Source organism: Mercenaria mercenaria, chromosome 4 (assembly GCF_021730395.1).
Source record: "Mercenaria mercenaria strain notata chromosome 4, MADL_Memer_1, whole genome shotgun sequence".
Classification (NCBI taxonomy): domain Eukaryota; kingdom Metazoa; phylum Mollusca; class Bivalvia; order Venerida; family Veneridae; genus Mercenaria; species Mercenaria mercenaria.
In genome coordinates this window covers 22665276-22683193 of record NC_069364.1, presented here as the reverse complement: position 1 = coordinate 22683193, position 17918 = coordinate 22665276, and the positions used below count along the sequence as shown (strand labels likewise).

Here is a 17918-nt window from a genome sequence, read left to right as displayed (position 1 = left end):
TCCATTAGTGATCCATTGAAACAATCCAGAAATGGTTGCAATGGATCGCTAACGGAACGTGTTCCATTAAATGGATCGCGATTTTGAAGCGAGTTATTAACTTTACAGAGCCATTCAGAAGGCTTTCCCCTCTTTTATCAGGAAACATATGGTTTTAATCCATCGAATGTACTGTAACCGCAGATCTTCTAGTTGCTATGGTTATGTTATGTAATCTCATCTAAGGTATAATATAGAGGGACAGAAATTAGTGCATTTTGTAGGTTGTAAGTGTAAGGGTTGGACATATGGATTTACTGAAGAGAAAATGGTGGTTGTTATTTCATTTAATTTCTATGATTTACAACTAAAGGTATTTTCTTAATACATGTACTTACAATTCAGTATAAATAAATGCATGTTAACATTGTGATTCTTATAGATTTCATTGTATGTTAGAATCAAAGATTTATCAAATGCATAACACAATAGTTTTTGAAATGCTGATTCAAATGACCTGTATATTACTTTCTTATATTGAAACTAGTTAATAAATATATGTTTCTCTTTGTCTATCTATATTTCACAAAATTTAAGCTGGAATTTCTGTTAGCTGCATGATTTATCAAATGATTTGTATAAAACTGCATTCAAATGATCATGAAATGTTGAATGATTGCTATATACATTATTTAACAAATTAATATTTGAATAATTTATAACAGAAAAACCTTTCAACAGTTACTGCATATCTCTGCAAATCCAGGCTATATATATAATCCAGTCACATAAACAATTTGCCAAAACTGAATGCATCAGGTTTCAATTAAATACAGCCTGTAGTTAGGAATTTATCAGTTTGATGAAACGCATTCCATTGAGTGATCTATTAAGCGATCTATTATATATGCGTTCCATTAAGCGATCCATTATGCGATCCATTAAGCGATCCATTATACGATCCATTATATGATCTATTATGCGTTCCATTGAGCGATCTATTGTGCGCTCCATTAGCGTGTTGTTAAATGACACATTTATGTTAATTAGCGATCCATTAGCTCATTTGCATTTGGAACACGGTTTTGATGGTGTTTATTGGATTAACAACTCGCTTGCGGATCATGGTTTTATTGGTGTTTATTGACAGTGTTTATTGGGCCTTTTTTTTTGTTTGGGATGCTATATTTAGGCCGAGCACAGCTTATCGGCAGAATCATAAGCTCAACTTAATTACTGTGTATACATGCAGTAAGCCTTAAGAAATAATAATCTGAAAGGCCCATTTCAAATTGATGAATAAATAAAAATGTAAAAAATAATAATTTCTATGCTTTTTATGGGTGGGGTGTTTGTTTACATTATTATTATACAATGGAAAGTTAGTTACTCACGTTTCTAAAAATGTCAACAGGTCCAACCATGCACATGCTGTAATGGAGTGCCGTCCATATTCTATATAAAAGTAAAATAATTCCATTAATCAGTCATGCCTGCAAGTAAAACCACGGATTTCTTAATTTTAAAAATTCAATATTGGCTTAGTAACAAAGAAGTTCAAAGAAACTAAAGTACCGGAAAGGAATTAAATACGATCTGAAAAGCGACACAAAGGTGAATCTATTCTCTCATTCCCCGAGCTGAAGAACTCGTTGGAGAATGTTTTTGTTTCCTCAAATTTTCAAAATGTCGGCGCCAGTGTAACGTGTATCCACTCCCACTAAATATAAAAATGTTCAAAATGTCGCCGTTTAAAAATACTACTCAGTATTGAATAAAGCATGTTTGTATCACATATCAGTGTAGTCACGTTACCGGCCGATTAGCTTCTGACGCAACAAAATTAACAGCTTACTTTGAATATTCTTTCGAGTCGCAGACATCTTATTGTGCGGATATTGCGTTTCGCCTACTGATCTGACGGACGCTTATTAACATTAACGAAGACCGTGATATCCCGAATTTCATCGGGGTCGTCGCACGCCCATGGTCTAAACCGGAACTCCATATTTTTTAGCTCACCTGAGCAATGCTCAGGTGAGTTTTTCTGATCGCTCGATGTCCGGCGTCCGTCGTCCGTCGTCTGTCGTCTGGCGTCTGTCGTCTGTCGTCCGTCGTCTGTCAACATTTAGCTTGTGTATGCGATAGAGGCTGTATTTTTCAATTAATCTTCATGAATAATGGTCACAATGATAACCTTGATGAAATCTAGGCCGAGTTCGAAAATGGGTCATCTCGGGTCAAAAACTAGGTCACTAGGTCAAATCAAAGAAAAACCTTGTGTATGCGATAGAGGCTGTATTTTTCATTTAATCTTCATGAATATTGGTCAGAATGATAACTTTGATGAAATCTAGGCCGAGTTCGAAAATGGGTCATCTCGGGTCAAAAACTAGGTCACTAGGTCAAATCAAAGAAAAACCTTGTGTATGCGATAGAGGTGGTATTTTTCAATTAATCTTCATGAATATTGGTCAGAATGATAACCTTGATGAAATCTAAGCCGAGTTCGAAATGGGTCATCTCGGGTCAAAAACTAGGTCACTAGGTCAAATCAAAGAAAACCTTGTGTATGCGATAGAGGCTGTATTTTTCAATTCTTCTTCATGAATATTAGTCAGAATGATAACCTTGATGAAATCTAGGCCGAGTTCGAAAATGGGTCATCTCGGGTCAAAAACTAGGTCACTAGGTCAAATCAAGAAAAACCTGTGTATGCGATAGAGGCTGTATTTTTCATTTAATCTTCATGAATATTGGTCAGAATGATAACTTTGATGAAATCTAGGCCGAGTTCGAAATGGGTCATCTCGGGTCAAAAACTAGGCACTAGGTCAAATCAAAGAAAAACCTTGTGTATGCGATAGAGGTGGTATTTTTCAATTAATCTTCATGAATATTGGTCAGAATGATAACCTTGATGAAATCTAGGCCGAGTTCGAAAATGGGTCCATCTGGGGTCAAAAACTAGGTCACTAGGTCAAATCAAAGAAAAACCTTGTGTATGCGATAGAGGCTGTATTTTTCAATTCTTCTTCATGAATATTGGTCAGAATGATAGCCTTGATGAAATCTAGGCCGAGTTCGAAATTGGGTCATCTCGGGTCAAAACTAGGTCACTAGTCAAATCAAAGAAAAACCTTGTGTATGCGATAGAGGCTGTATTTTTCAATTCTTCTTCATGAATATGGTCAGAATGATAACCTTGATGAAACTAGGCCAAGTTCGAAAATGGGTCATCTCGGTCAAAAACTAGGTCACTAGGTCAAATCGAAGAAAAACATTGTGTATGCAATAGAGGATGTATTTTTCAATTGATCTTCATGAAATTTGGTCAGAGTGATTGCCTTGATGAAAACTAGGTCGGTTTTGAATATGGGTTATCTGAGGTCAAAAACAGGTCACTAGGTCAAATTAAGAAAAATCTTGTGTATGCGATAGAGACTGTTTTTTTCAGTTGATATTATGAAATTTGGTCAGGTTGATTGCCTTAATGTAATCTAGGTCGAATTTTGAATATGGGTCATCTGAGGTCAAAAACTAGGTCACTTGGTCAAATCAAAGAAAAACTTCTGTATGTGATAGAGGCTGTATTTTTCAGTTGATCTTCATTAATTTTGGTCACAATGATTGCCTTGATAAAATCTAGGTCGAGTTTGAACATGGGTCATCTAGAGTCAAAAACTAGGTCATATCTAAGAAAATACTTGTTTTATTGCAAGAGACCAATTTTTTGGTCCAGTCTTAATGAAAATTGGTCAGAATATTTGTTTCCATGAAATCACTAGGTCAAACATGTTTTACACTGTTATGGAGTGTTTCTTAGGTGAGCGACCTAGGGCCATCTTGGCCCTCTTGTTTATTTGGATAGTATGTGTTGTTTGGATACCCTCGTATGTTACCGTAGTGGGATTCGATCCCGATTTTCGTCGCTTCGCGACGAAAATCAGTAAGATCGATTCCCTATTATTAGGGTGGTTTTCAAAATAATGAAGCAAAAGTGTGACATAGGGGTTAAAAATTCAAACTCAATTTTTATGGTGGTCACCTATTTTTTGTGATAGCAAATACTTCAAAGTTGAAGGAAATAACTTTAGGAAAGTGTTGAGAAATGCCAATCAGAAATATTTCAGCCTTTAATTCGAAAGTTCAGTGAATTTCCAGTAAGATGGATGAAAAATGTTGCATGGTTTTATGACAAGGAAATATGTATAACGGTATTTTTTTTCAACATAAATGATAAGTAATGGGTGTATGTGTATGGTTTGAAACTTATTTAATCATATGTTTGTGGACATTGGTTTTTAAAATCACCCTTTCTGCACAAATCTGACATGAAAATAAAACTTTACCTAGAAAAGTTGTTGCTGAATGCAATATAACTAACATATAATATAAAACCTATTTGTTTCTCACATTTTGCATGTTTATAAACCACATGCAAAATTTCAGAATGTCCAGTAATTCTAATTCTAGAATTGTCAACTCAAAATTGAGTTATTTTACAGATGCACAGGGGACACATACTGAAGATCAGTGTAATATTCATCCATTATTAGTTTTTCTATTCATAAAAAGACTAATGGTAATCAACTTAGACAATGCTATTAAAAAATTAGTTTATTCCACAAAATAACTACAAAATTGAAAATTTTCACTACAAAAACATGAAAATCAAACAGAAGTAATGCTTAAATGAAAAATAAGTGACTTAAACATAACTAACACATTGAAATCATTTAGTTTACATGAACTGCTTATTCAGAGTAGAAAAATGACAAAATGCCATGCATGATAAAACGGAATAGTAAAATTCATACATACTTTTTAATTTACTAAAAGGGTGCACAGGGGACAAATTGTGTCAAAATATTATTCATAAGAATATGTTAATGGTAAGTAAAATTCTTTTAACTAAACAATATTTACTAGTGAACATTTACATATGTAGGTAAACTTAAGAGCTAGAAGCAATAAAATTGATGTTTCCACTTTTAAACTTGAAAATTGGCAACTTCAGAAAAAAATGCAAACAATGAATTTTAAATTGTCCAGGGTTTTCTTATATAATGCATATTATCAAGTAATGCCTAAATTTTGCATTCACACTGCTAAGAATATAGAACTGCCACCACAAATTACTGAAATGCTATGATAATTGATATTTGTAAAAAAAGGGTGCACAGGGGACATCACTTTTGGCTTTGTGAATATTTAACAGTCTGTAATATGTGAAGTTGAACCCTGCTTTTGTATCTATTGTAACTCCCTTTCAAGGAAAATAAAGTAAAATCCCATTTTATTTAAAGAATAAAAGAAATCTGACACTTAACAACTGAAAAGGTGCACAGGGGACATTTTTAGGTGTATAGAAATTCATCAAGTTTCTGAGAAAGTAGATTTATTAAAGAAAAAAATCATACTGTGTCTATACAGCTGAAAGGATAAAGATCTTAGAAAAACATTAAGACTTTAGAAAAGTAATAAGGTTATGAAATTGTAGTGTTCAACATTTTAATTTAGTATTTTTTTCACTATTTTTTGTGAAGGGGGTTCCATCACAAGATGTGAAATCTTGGTAACAATAAGATGTATGTAATGAAAAAGAAGTATTTTATTAAATGTGCAGAGTTTAAGTTACATAAAAAAGTCAAAGCTGTAACAATAAAGCATGATTTTAAAAAGTAAACCACTGTTGAAAACTATACTTCATATAAAATGTCACACTTTTTTGGGTGCACAGGGGACAAAATTGGCTATATAATTTAATATAACTTTAAAACTGCTTGAGCCATCAAGATAAAATTGCACACACTTATTGATTACATTGATTTGGATATAATTTGCTCCAAAACACATTCTAAAACTGAACTGAATTAAAGTAAGGTGAGAGAGAAGAAAAAGCTTCATTATTTTGAAAACCACCCATTAGTGGAATTAAATGATTCTCAGTACATTAAAGGCAGTGTGTGGGTGTATAGAGAGAAAAATTTCATGATGACCTGTTTGTACTCCTAAGTTATTTGCTAAAAGATTTTTTTATTTTTTTGTTAAGAAAATAGCGTGAACTCAAAATCTTGTAAAACCTGTATTTGGTTAATGGCGTCTTCAGTTTAAATATATTTACCTCATATACACATATTTCTAGCTTGACTGTTTGAAGAATAAGGAGTTTTGCACACAACCCAGTGTCAGATGTTGGCATTGATCAAATTTTGTCCTCATTACATAAGATATTCAATTGAAAGTGCTCTTCTTGCTCAGTGTGATGCACAACTCGACCTGCAGTGTTTCTTGAGTTGTGCCCCTTCTTAACTTAGAAATAACTTCTTTATTACTAAAGATATTCAGTTGAAACTTGCATTACTTGGTCATAGTGATAATGTATGTTAGTTTGAGAAGATGTTTAACTGTACCTTCTGTATATACAAGTTATGCCTATTTTCAACTGTACCTTCTCTATATACAAGTTATGCCCATTTTCAACTTGGAAATCTTTTAGTAGAGTTTTTCAAAAAGTACATGAGCAAGTTTTTAACCATTGCAGAATACTTTAACCATTGCAGAATACTATGTGAACACTTCACATTATTATTCTTTCAGGTAATAACACAAGGTCTCAGCATCAAGTCACATAACACTTTCATGACTTTTAACAAAATTATCCCCCTTCATGTACTCAGAACGCCTAGGTAGAAGTTATGCATACAAATTGCTCTCTTGCTTTAAACTTTATACAAGTTATTGAGATCTGAAGGGTAAAATATGATAAAAGATGCATGTCCCATAACTCAAAATTGTATTTTGGCCAAGTTATGCCCCTTTTTGTACTTGGAAAATGCAGATTAAAGTTTAGCACAGCAATAATGCAATTATTTTTACCTTCAAAACTAGTGAAACTTCATTAAAACTTCACACATATATTGTCATACTGCAAATATGGCCAAATAAGTAGCTTAAAACTGGTAGTAGGTGGTCTATGAATGTGCACATCAACTTCTGCATATCAAAATGTTCGTCAGAATATGTAGTTTTCAGAACTGCCTGATGCCAGTTTCTAGTTACTGGGCAAAGTCCTCAAATTCAAGATGGTCACCAACATGGCCGCTGATACATGAAAATGATACCCAATGCATAAAATTGCAAAATAAAAGCATTTAACTGTTGTAAATGAATTTGAAGTTATTATAAAAATGTTAAAGTTATAAATCTGCAAAATTATATGCATTATCGATATGAAATACAACTTTCTGGCGCATTTTATACCAATTTTATTTGGACTTAAATGTTATAAATACTATTTTCTTGAACATACGGTCAATATACTTTGTTTGTATTCCTCTATTTACTGTTGTTTCTTACACAATGCAATCCCGTGTTGAACAAGTGATAATAAATTGTAATAATATTATTATTTTGTTAAAGGATACATTCAAATTATTGATAATATATATATTTATAAGTGGGTGGGGTAATTCAATATAGAACACAATGTATATCTAATAACAGGTAAAATAAAAAATAAATTGATAATCATCTTCAGTTTTGTATACATCCTAGTATAGTTTCATTATCAAAACAATGTATAAAGTACGAAATATATATTTAGACGAAACGTATCAAGTTTATTAAAAAAAAGGCCGCCAAGATGGCTGCCGCAATGTTTTTGCTATGACTTATATTTAATACCGGCAGCAACACATTTGAAGAATATGCTATAGCTTGTTGATTTCTTTGCGTTATAACACTCGTACATATGTTGATTATTTTATTGTATTGTGATTTATAGAGTAAACTGTAATTTTTTATTTTTTTTGATATTTATAGAATAAACGAAACAGAATATAGGTATATACATCCATACCAGATATAGGTTATAAATGTAACTATTCATATACAAATATCTAATAAATGAATCTTTCCCCTACACCAAATACACAGTGAATAAACACTGCATAATTAAATTACTTACAGGGTGGCCACCGACTCTGGAAAACAGGGAAAACAGGGAAAAAGGCTTAAAAAAATTCCCTGCATGGAAAATTCAGGGAATTTGAAAATTTTGAAAATATCAGGGAATTATCAGGGAATTTTTCAAAAATTGAAATAAAAAATTTAAAAGACTGTATAATTATGTCATGGCTACTGGTGGTTTCTCTTCATAATAGTTACATTTATTTTATATACCGTAATACAGAATACTATACTTAGCAAATGCACTCACTGTTTGATGATTCTAAAACTGTTATTCATCAACTAATAAGAGATATGTTTTTGTTTCTAAAATGGAGAGAAGTTAAAATGGAATTGAGCAACCATTGCCCCAGAGCTCAATACTAATACATGTACATTGTACTTTGAAAGCAAGCAGAAGTTGTTACACAACTAAAGACTAAAATGAATTGTCAGTACATTACTGACATTAACAAAATGTATACCAACATTTGAATCGTGAATTAGAAGCACCTGTGTAATGATAGAAGTTGCTTGTTAGACTTTGCTAGTTATTAACAAACATTAGCATGGTCTTGAATAGCATAGTTATGAAATGTATTTTAAAAACCGTAAGATTAGCAACTTCATGAGAAAACTCTTTGGCTTTGAAACCAGTAATGGAATCAAGACTTGCCTGTACATTTTGTGTAGTCTGATCAGGATCCATGTTGTTTGTTTTGTGCACATTAACTGTAACAGCCATAGGTCTATAAAATGAAAATGAACAGGATGATTCCTGATCAGAGTACAGGCTTTTTTAATCCATACTGGCCACAAAGTCATTATGCTGGGGTCCCATGTCATGACTTGAGTTTTAAACTCAGTTTACCAGAAAGATGAATTGTTGTTATGAATGCAAGAGGTGTTTAACAGTTGTATGCTAATTTAGTGACTAATTTATTTTTTTTTGAGGAAACTTTAATGTCAATTTTTGAAGACTATTTGTCTAGATTTAATATTTTCTTTTAAGTTAAAAGTTAAAACTGCAGAAAAGTTATTTCCCACTGCCTCATATTAGTAACTAAAGTGCTGGATTGTTTATGTGTATATGAACATCCTGTTTTGATTTACATAGTTGTACTAACATTAATAGTGTTTTAAATTCAAAGTGAAAATTGCAGTTACTGGTAGTTTTGTGAGTTGGCTTGTTAGAAACCTGAATTGCTAGAATGTTTGTGATGTAGAACATTGATAATGTTTAGAAAGTTCTATATTTGTAATGCTTAAAGGCTTATTTGTAACCTTCTGCTTTAATATGCAGTATGATTATGAAGATTATGAAGATTGTAGTGTCTTTGTGGCATTGTAAAGGAAAATGTTAAATATCAGGCTCAGTTCATTTACACTAAAACATGATAACTGATTAAAGCTGTAATCACACTGTTAATTTGAATAATCAATGTTATAGGCAATAAAAGACACTGGAATTAGTATCACAACAAGTTACAAAATAAATAATGGTATGTACATGTATGTGAAATGTAAGTCATTGCTGCTGAAGTATTGTAGTTTTCTTTTTTGAGCTGTTTTGAGTTGTTACTTACCATGCTTACTACTCATACTGAAGTTGCTCATTGAGATCTTAAATTACCTATATAATTGATTATTCAAACAGGATTCTGAAAATAAAATAAATAATGAGTACATTTTCAAAATATAATAAATAAATATAATTTCATATGTATATAAAATAGATGTAAAGTAAACAAGTTTATTGGTGGAGAAAGTATGGCTAGAAGGGGAGGATGGAGGCCATAATATTACTACATTATTTATATTCACAATTGTTGCTACGCTGAACAAAGTATCAGGGAAACTGACTATCCTGTCAGGGAAAATTCAGGGAATTATCAGGGAAATTTACTTCAGATTTTTGGTGGCCACCCTGACTTAGATCAAGGGAAACTTTCCCTTACACCAAAGTTACAGGAAATAACGAAACTGTCCGCTCTTCTATTGGAAATACAGGGCCCGAGTTATTTTGGCTGTGAGGGTCAAAACACCCGTTGTGCACGTTCCATTAATTTCTGCCACTGTGTGGGCAGTCATGTCCAACAAATGTGGGCTGCCAAATCTGGAAACACCATGGGACAAACTGCCCAACACATGTGGGCCGCCAAATCTGAAAACCCCATAGGACAAAATACCCAACAAATGTGGGCTGCCAAATCGGAAAACACCATGGACAAAATGCCCAACAAATGTTGGCCGCCAAATCTGAAAACCCCATGGGACAAAATGCCCAACAAATGTAGGCTGCCAAATCTGGAAACCCCATAGGACAAAATGCCCAACAAATGTGGGCCGCCAAATCTGAAAACCCCATAGGACAAAATGCCCAACAAATGTGGGCTGCCAAATCGTGAAACCCCATTGACAAAATGACTAACAAATGTGGGCTGCCAAATCTGAAAATCTCATGGGACAAAATGCCAAACAAATGTGGGCTGCCAAATCTGAAAACCCCCATAGGACAAAATACTGAGCATTCAACTCCAACATTAACAAACTATCGGGAATTAATTATTTCCAGTCGGTGACCTGGTGAATACTCAAAATGGCCTGGACATTCCCTGTCAACCATGTGGTAAATGCAGGGAGAAATAGATCGTTGAGATCATACACAATACAAAATGGTAACCTCCCTGGTTTAATATCTTACATTATATATAATTTACAAGGGTAATCTCCCCTTTGTTTTACATCCTAAACTGACCAATCATAAAATAGGCAATTCATGTACATTATTTACAATTACAAGTGTAACCTCCCCTGTCTTATATATTCTGAATTGATCGGTTGTAAAATTTCACCTACATCATGTAAAATTTACAAGGGTACTCCCCCTGTGTACATCCAAATATAAATATAAAAACTAAGACTCCTACCGTGACACACGGAGGACACCCTATCATATTTGAAATATTGCTTACTCTTGAAAAGTGACCCTCCGTCAGACGGAGATCACTCTGCTCCTTTAGTTCAGGCAATCTCTTCTCAGTGATCTCCCTGACAATTAAAGCATCTCCCTGGAGATCTAGGCAAAATAGATTCTTCAACCAATGACTTCCCCCACAATTAAAGCAGCCTCCACCATTCCGACTAGGACTACCTGATCAACCCGGACAGTTTTCCCGACACTTATTTCTTCCAGGACTATACGGAGAGGGAGACAATGATTGTTCAACTTTGATGGTAAGCTCAGACATAGCTTTCAACAAATCTGTCTGCTGCTTAGTAGCGTTTTCTTGGTATTTAAGTTGCCTTTTGCTAGCGGTCTCCTGGACTTTAATCATACTGTTTAGTAACTCTGAGAGGGCATGTTGCGTCCGGATTTGAGCGACTTAAGAACTAATAGTCGGACTTGAACTATCTGTGTCTGTACTGGAGGCAAGCCTCTCTGAACGTCTGGGAATTGACTCCCTAGTAGCCCTAATATTTGGACATTCCTTATGCGGAGACAGATTGCCCTGTAATGCATTATGGCACTGTTAAAATTCCTTAGCACGATCTAAGCACGAGCGTACCGAATTTAGTTTGAGATGGATCATATGTTCAGCTGCACTTCGTCCCGCATTCCATAACAAAAACGGGTTACAGCCTGTGATTCTATCAATGCCTGGTCAACGGATGAAAATGCCTCAGTGGCCAATTCTAACACCCTATCTGACCAGTCGTCAAGGCTCTCATCCGGGCGTTGTGTAGCAGACTGAAGTTGGACTAGATATCTTTCAGTGTGTGCGGGGGGAGGGGAGGGGGTGGGGGTTAAATCCCCAAAATTCCATTCCAGTTTTATAATTAGTTCTGCATAGGAGATGTTAGGCCTACATCTGACTGAGTTTGAGAAGAACTCCCCTGCCTTCCCGGAAAGGTTCAATTCTATATGAAACTTGCTCTGTTCTTCCCCCACTTATTATAACATGCATATGTTTCAAACTTATGACGGAAGGTTCGCTAACTTTAGGTGCCATTATATGGTGGCAGTTTTGGCAGCTTAAAGTTTCTTTTGGAATTTTCTTTTGGTCTTGCAGAAGGTTGTGCGAGGGCAACATCATTCTGGTTCATAAACCGCACACCCGAGCTATTATAGTTTTGCAAACCAGAATTACTGGGGAGCACAAAAGGCGCCTGCTGTTGAGTCCCCAATAGGCCCTGGGGGCCCAGGTTTCATGGTTCAAGATGGAACCATTAGTTGGTAAATTGGCTTGAGCCACAGCACTCACTTGACGTTCATAAGGGGTTGTATCTCTTGAATCCGAATATAACAGCCCGGAACCTCCCCAAGGGTACATGATCTGAGCCGCAATCGACTCATTTACCCTAGGTAAGATCTGTGCCCTTGTGGCAGGCACTTGGAACGGTGCCCTAGCATGCATATTTGCATAAGCTGGGGTGCGGATCATGGGAGTAGCCACGGCATCAGGTGGCATTGAAGCAGCCATAGTGTATGGTGTCGAGGCCACTAAAGATACATTAGTGGGCATTTGCGCAAAGGACGTGGTCGTATGGTAAGACAGCAATGCATCAACTGTAATATTTGGGATTGAGGCCAGACCGGACCCAGCGTTACTGGTTGGAATGGATTGAACCCCAACGATACCCATTCCGGGTGCCAGGGGTTGACACAAATAACTACCCCTGGGTCGCGGTACGCGAGAGGGTGCTTGTATATTTGTACTAAGTGTGCCACTCATACAGTAGGGTGTTTGTGCAACAACATGGTCACTAGCTCCATGTGGAAAGGATTGAACCACCGTTTGTTCCACCGGTGAGATGTGGTACAGGAGCCATAACCGGTACATTTGTACTAATTCTAGGGGCCTGAACCCCTGTGTCAACCATAGGGTAGAGTGGTCGAACCAGAGCGTTCTGATCAGGTGGACGGATATTATTCCAAATGCAACTTGTGGGTTTTGGTGCAGAAACTGTTGCGGGTACATTTGTGTCAATAGGAGGGGGATGATCGCCTGTGCTATCTATATGGTAGGGTGGTCTAGCAATAGCATTCTTGCCCCAGTCAAGTGGACTGGATTGATCCCAAGTGCCACCTGTAGGATGTAGTGCGGGCATAGTTCCTGGCACATTTGAACCAGTTGTAGGGCCTTGCAGCCCTGCTCCTCCCCTATAATTGGGTGGTTGTACTAAAGTGGACTGTTTTATGTCGGGCGGACACAGCCTATTCCATATTTCAGCCTTAGATTGTTGTGCCGTACCCAAAACTGGTACAACTGTACCATGATGAGGGTCAAGTTCCCCACTCCCACTCATAGGATAAAGCGGCATATACTTGGATGCTGGTACAATTGTACCCTGCTGCGGGGCACATTCCCCGGAACCACCCAAAAGATAATTTGACACAAAAGCTGATGAGAGCGTATTCGTACCAGGCGGAGGTACTTGCCCCCCGGTACCACTACTAAGACACGGATGTGGGCGTATTTGTACCATGTGGAGGTACTTGTCCTCCGGTGCCACTACTAATAATACCTAGCACGGAAACCGATGTGGGCGCATTTGTACCAGCGGAGGTACTTGTCCCCCAGTACCTCTTGATGCCACAGTCAGAACTGGTTTATATGCAGCAGGAGTCTGGCACACTTTGCCAGCATAGAGGTTCGATGCTGCTTGACACGTCGGTTCAGACATACGGGAGGCGGCGGCTCGGCCCCTCTGAATATTCGCGTGATGCGATACCAAAGATAAAAACGCTTTTCATTTTTATTTGGATAAGGGGAATGATCCCTCGTGCCGCCTGTAAGGTTCGAAGATGTATGCATTGCTGGATCAGACATACGGGAGGCGGGGGCTTGGCCCCTCTGAATATTCGCATGATGCGATACCAAAGATGAACTCATTTCATTAGCCCACCATCATCAGATGGTGGGCTATTCAAATCACTCTGCGTCCGTGGTCCGACGTCCTTCCGTCCGTCCGTCCGTCCATCCTTCCGTTAACAATTTCTCGTTATCGCATCTTCTCAGAAACTACTAGGGGATTTTGACCAAACTTGTCAGAATGATGTATTGGTACTCTAGTTGTGTCCCCCTGAAATCAGACTGGTTCAACATTTTTTAGTGAGTTATGGCCCTTTGTTTATTTCTATAATTTACATAGATTTATAGAGGGAAAAACTTGAAAGTCTTCTTGTCCAAAACCACAGAGCCTAGGGCTTTTATATTGGTATGAAGCATCATCTAGTGTCCTCTACCAAGATGATTCAAATTAATTTCCCGGGGTCTAATATGGCCCCGCCCGGGGTCACATGGTTTATATAGACTTGTATAGGGAAAAACTTCGAAAAACCTCTTGTTCAAAACCATAGGGCATAGGGCTTTAATATTTTGTATGTGACATCATCTAGTGGTCTTCTACTAAGATTTTTCAAATTATCCCCCTAGGTCAAATATGGCCCCGCCCCGGGGTCACATGGTTTACATAGACTTATATAGGGAAAAACTTTGAATATCTTCTTGCCCAAAACCACAAAACCTAGGGCTTTGATATATGTTATGTAGCATCATCTAGTGGTTCTCTACCAAGTTTGTTCAAATTAATCCCCCTAGGGTCAAATATGGCCCCGCCCTGGGGTCAAATGGTTCATATAGACTTGTATTGGAAAAATATTTTAAAATATTCTTGTCAGTAACCTACAACATTCAAATTTGGACCACATGTATGGTTTTGAGTGGCAAGATGAACCTTGACATGAGTTGACCTTGGTATTGACCTAGTGACCTACTTTCACATTTCTGTAGCTACAGCCTTCAAATTTGGACCACATGCATAGTTTTGAACACTGAAAAAAACTTTGACCTTGACATTGACCTAGTGACCTACTTTCACATTTTTGAAGGTACAGGCTTCAAATTTGGACCACATGCATAGTTCTGTGTCCCGAAAAAAATTTGACCTTGATTTTGACCTAGTGACCTACTTTCACATTTCTCGAGCTACAGCCTTCAAATTTGGACCACTTGCATAGTTTTGTGTACCGAAAAACTTTGACCTTTACATTGACCTAGTGACCTTCTTCCACATTTTTGAAGGTACAGGCTTCAAATTTGGACCACATGCATAGTTCTGTGTTCCGAAATAAAATTTGACCTTGATTTTGACCTAGTGACCTACTTTCACATTTCTCGAGCTACAGCCTTCAAAATTGGACCACTTGCATAGTTTTGTGTCACGAAATGAACTTTGATCTTAAGATTGACCTAGTGACCTACTTTCACATTTCTGTAGCTACAGGCTTCAAATTTAGACCACATGCATAGGATTGTGTACCGAAACAAACTTTGACATTGACCTAGTGACCTACTTTCACATTTCTCAAGCTACAGCTTTCAAATTTGGACCACTTGCATAGTTTTTTGTACCAAAATAAACTGTGACCTTAAGATTGACCTAGTGACCTACTTTCAAATTTCTCAAACTACAGCCTTCAAACTTGATGCACATGCATAGTTTTGTGTACAAAGAACTTTGTCCTTGAAATTGATCTAGTGACCTACTTTCACATTTCTCAAGCTACAGCTTTCGAATTTGGACCACATGCACAGTGTTGTGTACAGAAATGAAATTTGACCTTGAGCTAGTCAGTTAGTCTTGAAATTTGGAACACTCAAAAATGGAACATTGGTGGGCGCCAAGATCACTCTGTGATCTCTTGTTTGTATTCCGGAAAGGGGTATGATCCCTCGTGCCACCCGTAAGGTTCGAAGAGGTATGCATTGCTGGATCAGACATACGGGAGGCAAGGGCTTGGCCCCTGTGAATATTCGCGTGATGCGATCCCAAAGATGAACTCATTTCTATAGATATAACTTAGCATTTTATTTTTATAGAAACTACTTACGTCTTTCAACTAAACTTTAAATTGCAAATACAGTTTATGTACGAGTTGTGCGTATTTGACGTATATAAAGATACCCCATTAAAAAGTGCCTAGATAGCTTCCTGCATATGTTCTCAAAGACCTTCTTCAATTTAAGGCTTTGATACATTTTGTTCTGCTATAATTATCTCATACTACAAAGTATGAGAAAACATATGCTTTCTTAAATAACAAATAAATAAAATTAAGATGTTGCTGTTTCAAAACCATGACTTACATGTAGATTACTTAAATCATATTGTGTCAGTTTGTATCAATCAATATGTGTTCAATGTATGTATTTTTTTGTTAATTTTTTAGAATTTCATAACATTCTAAAGGTTATTTATTCAAATCTTGAAAAGATGTCATTGTAGAGCAGTATTCCATATTTTACTGATATTATCATATCTCACAAGCTTACAAGCTTACAACTGAACATAAAATGTCGAAGACATTATTACGTATGTTGTATATTAATCATTTTTACATTCTCTTTTTACAAGAAAATGACTAGCAAACAGTTAATAAGTTTAAATCAATATTTTATGTAATTGCTAAAGAAATATTCTATTAAATGCTGTTTTAATCTTCGAATTTAAATTTCAGCCTGTTTTAGTTACTTTTATCAAACATATGTATACTTAAAGATCGAACCGTGTCATAATGTGAAAATGATATACATGTATTTTCATCATTTACTGATTACCCACACCAGTTATGTAACTGCGTTTTACTAATGTCGGTATATATGACACATTCTATTCATGTAATAGTTCTTTTTCACGTATTTTTTCCGTCAAGAAAAAAAAAAACAATTTGCACATTAAACAAGGAGTTGCGTTCAATAAACGCTTGATGCCCCCGGTGGCATTCTTGTCGATACAAAGCAACCTAAGTCCAAAACGAGGTCAAGTTCAAGGTCACGGTCAAACTGAGGTCAGGTGATGTCTGAAGATGAGGAATGGTCACAGGTTACATCTGCATTAGTATCAAGTCATTCTAGTTAGGGTATTGATGCTAGACGAAACGGTCCGATTTGGTTAACCTCGTACGGACGGACGAACGAACGGATGAACGAACGGACGGACGGACAGGACAATCACTATATGTCTCCCGCATCAGTAGATGCCGGGGGCATAAAAACCTGTACCTTTACTTAATATGAATATTAAAGTATTACATTTTATGTAAGTGTACATAGATTTACCCCACCCACTAAGCTGTTTATTTAGCCCTTGATTGCTGGATTAACAGATAATAATTTAATTAAAAGTTGTCATGTCAAATACTTATGATAGTTTATGAAATTCTGAACATTATAAAGCATAAAACTTGCAAAATATAATCAAGTAATTAAAAGTGGTACAATTATTAAAAGAATGTATGTAAACAACAATTTTTCTGATCATTTTGCATGCAAAATCCATCATATTTTGTAAGAATTTATTTCAATTTAGTTAAAGATGAAATATACTTTGTTTTAATCTATTCTGCAACAGAAACTAGTATAAGACTAGGACGATGCCTTTAAATTTGAAATATATTGTCCAGTCAATATGTATAGTATGATTTTTAATTTTCGTCGGCCATACTGGCGGCCATCTTGAATTTGAGCACTTTGCCCACCATTTGCATTCTGGCATCAACTGGTTTTGGAAACTTAAGACTCTTACAAACATTTTGATATATAGTTTGCGATGTGCACATTCGTAGACCACCTACCCCCCATGGAAGTGAACTCGTTTGCGACAGTATTGGTTGCAACTGCAGATCACAGCATCAAGGCCCATAACTCTGACATGACTTGAATAATATTCCTATTTTATAGATAGAAAATCCATTTTTACTGACAAGTTTTAGTATTGTCAGTTGTGCTGTCTTGAGACATCTTTTGTTAATTGAGGCTTCAGAAACTTCAATAGCACTTTTGATTATAATAAAAAATAACATCATTGTATTAACCTATATTTCGCTACCAATTTTCACTGCTTTGGTTAAACAGTATTTCGTATGTAAGATTATTACTCCATAATCATGTAATTGAAAGAACCAGATGGTAATAAATTTG

The 17918-nt window shown here is 36.1% G+C and overlaps 1 protein-coding gene across 1 annotated transcript in view; it reads left to right on the top strand.

The window, feature by feature from the left end:
* The window catches only part of LOC123551190 (deoxyribose-phosphate aldolase-like), a 63030-nt gene that overhangs the window by 32844 nt on the left and 12268 nt on the right, over positions 1 to 17918 (top strand). The gene's annotated exons all lie outside the window — the stretch shown is intronic.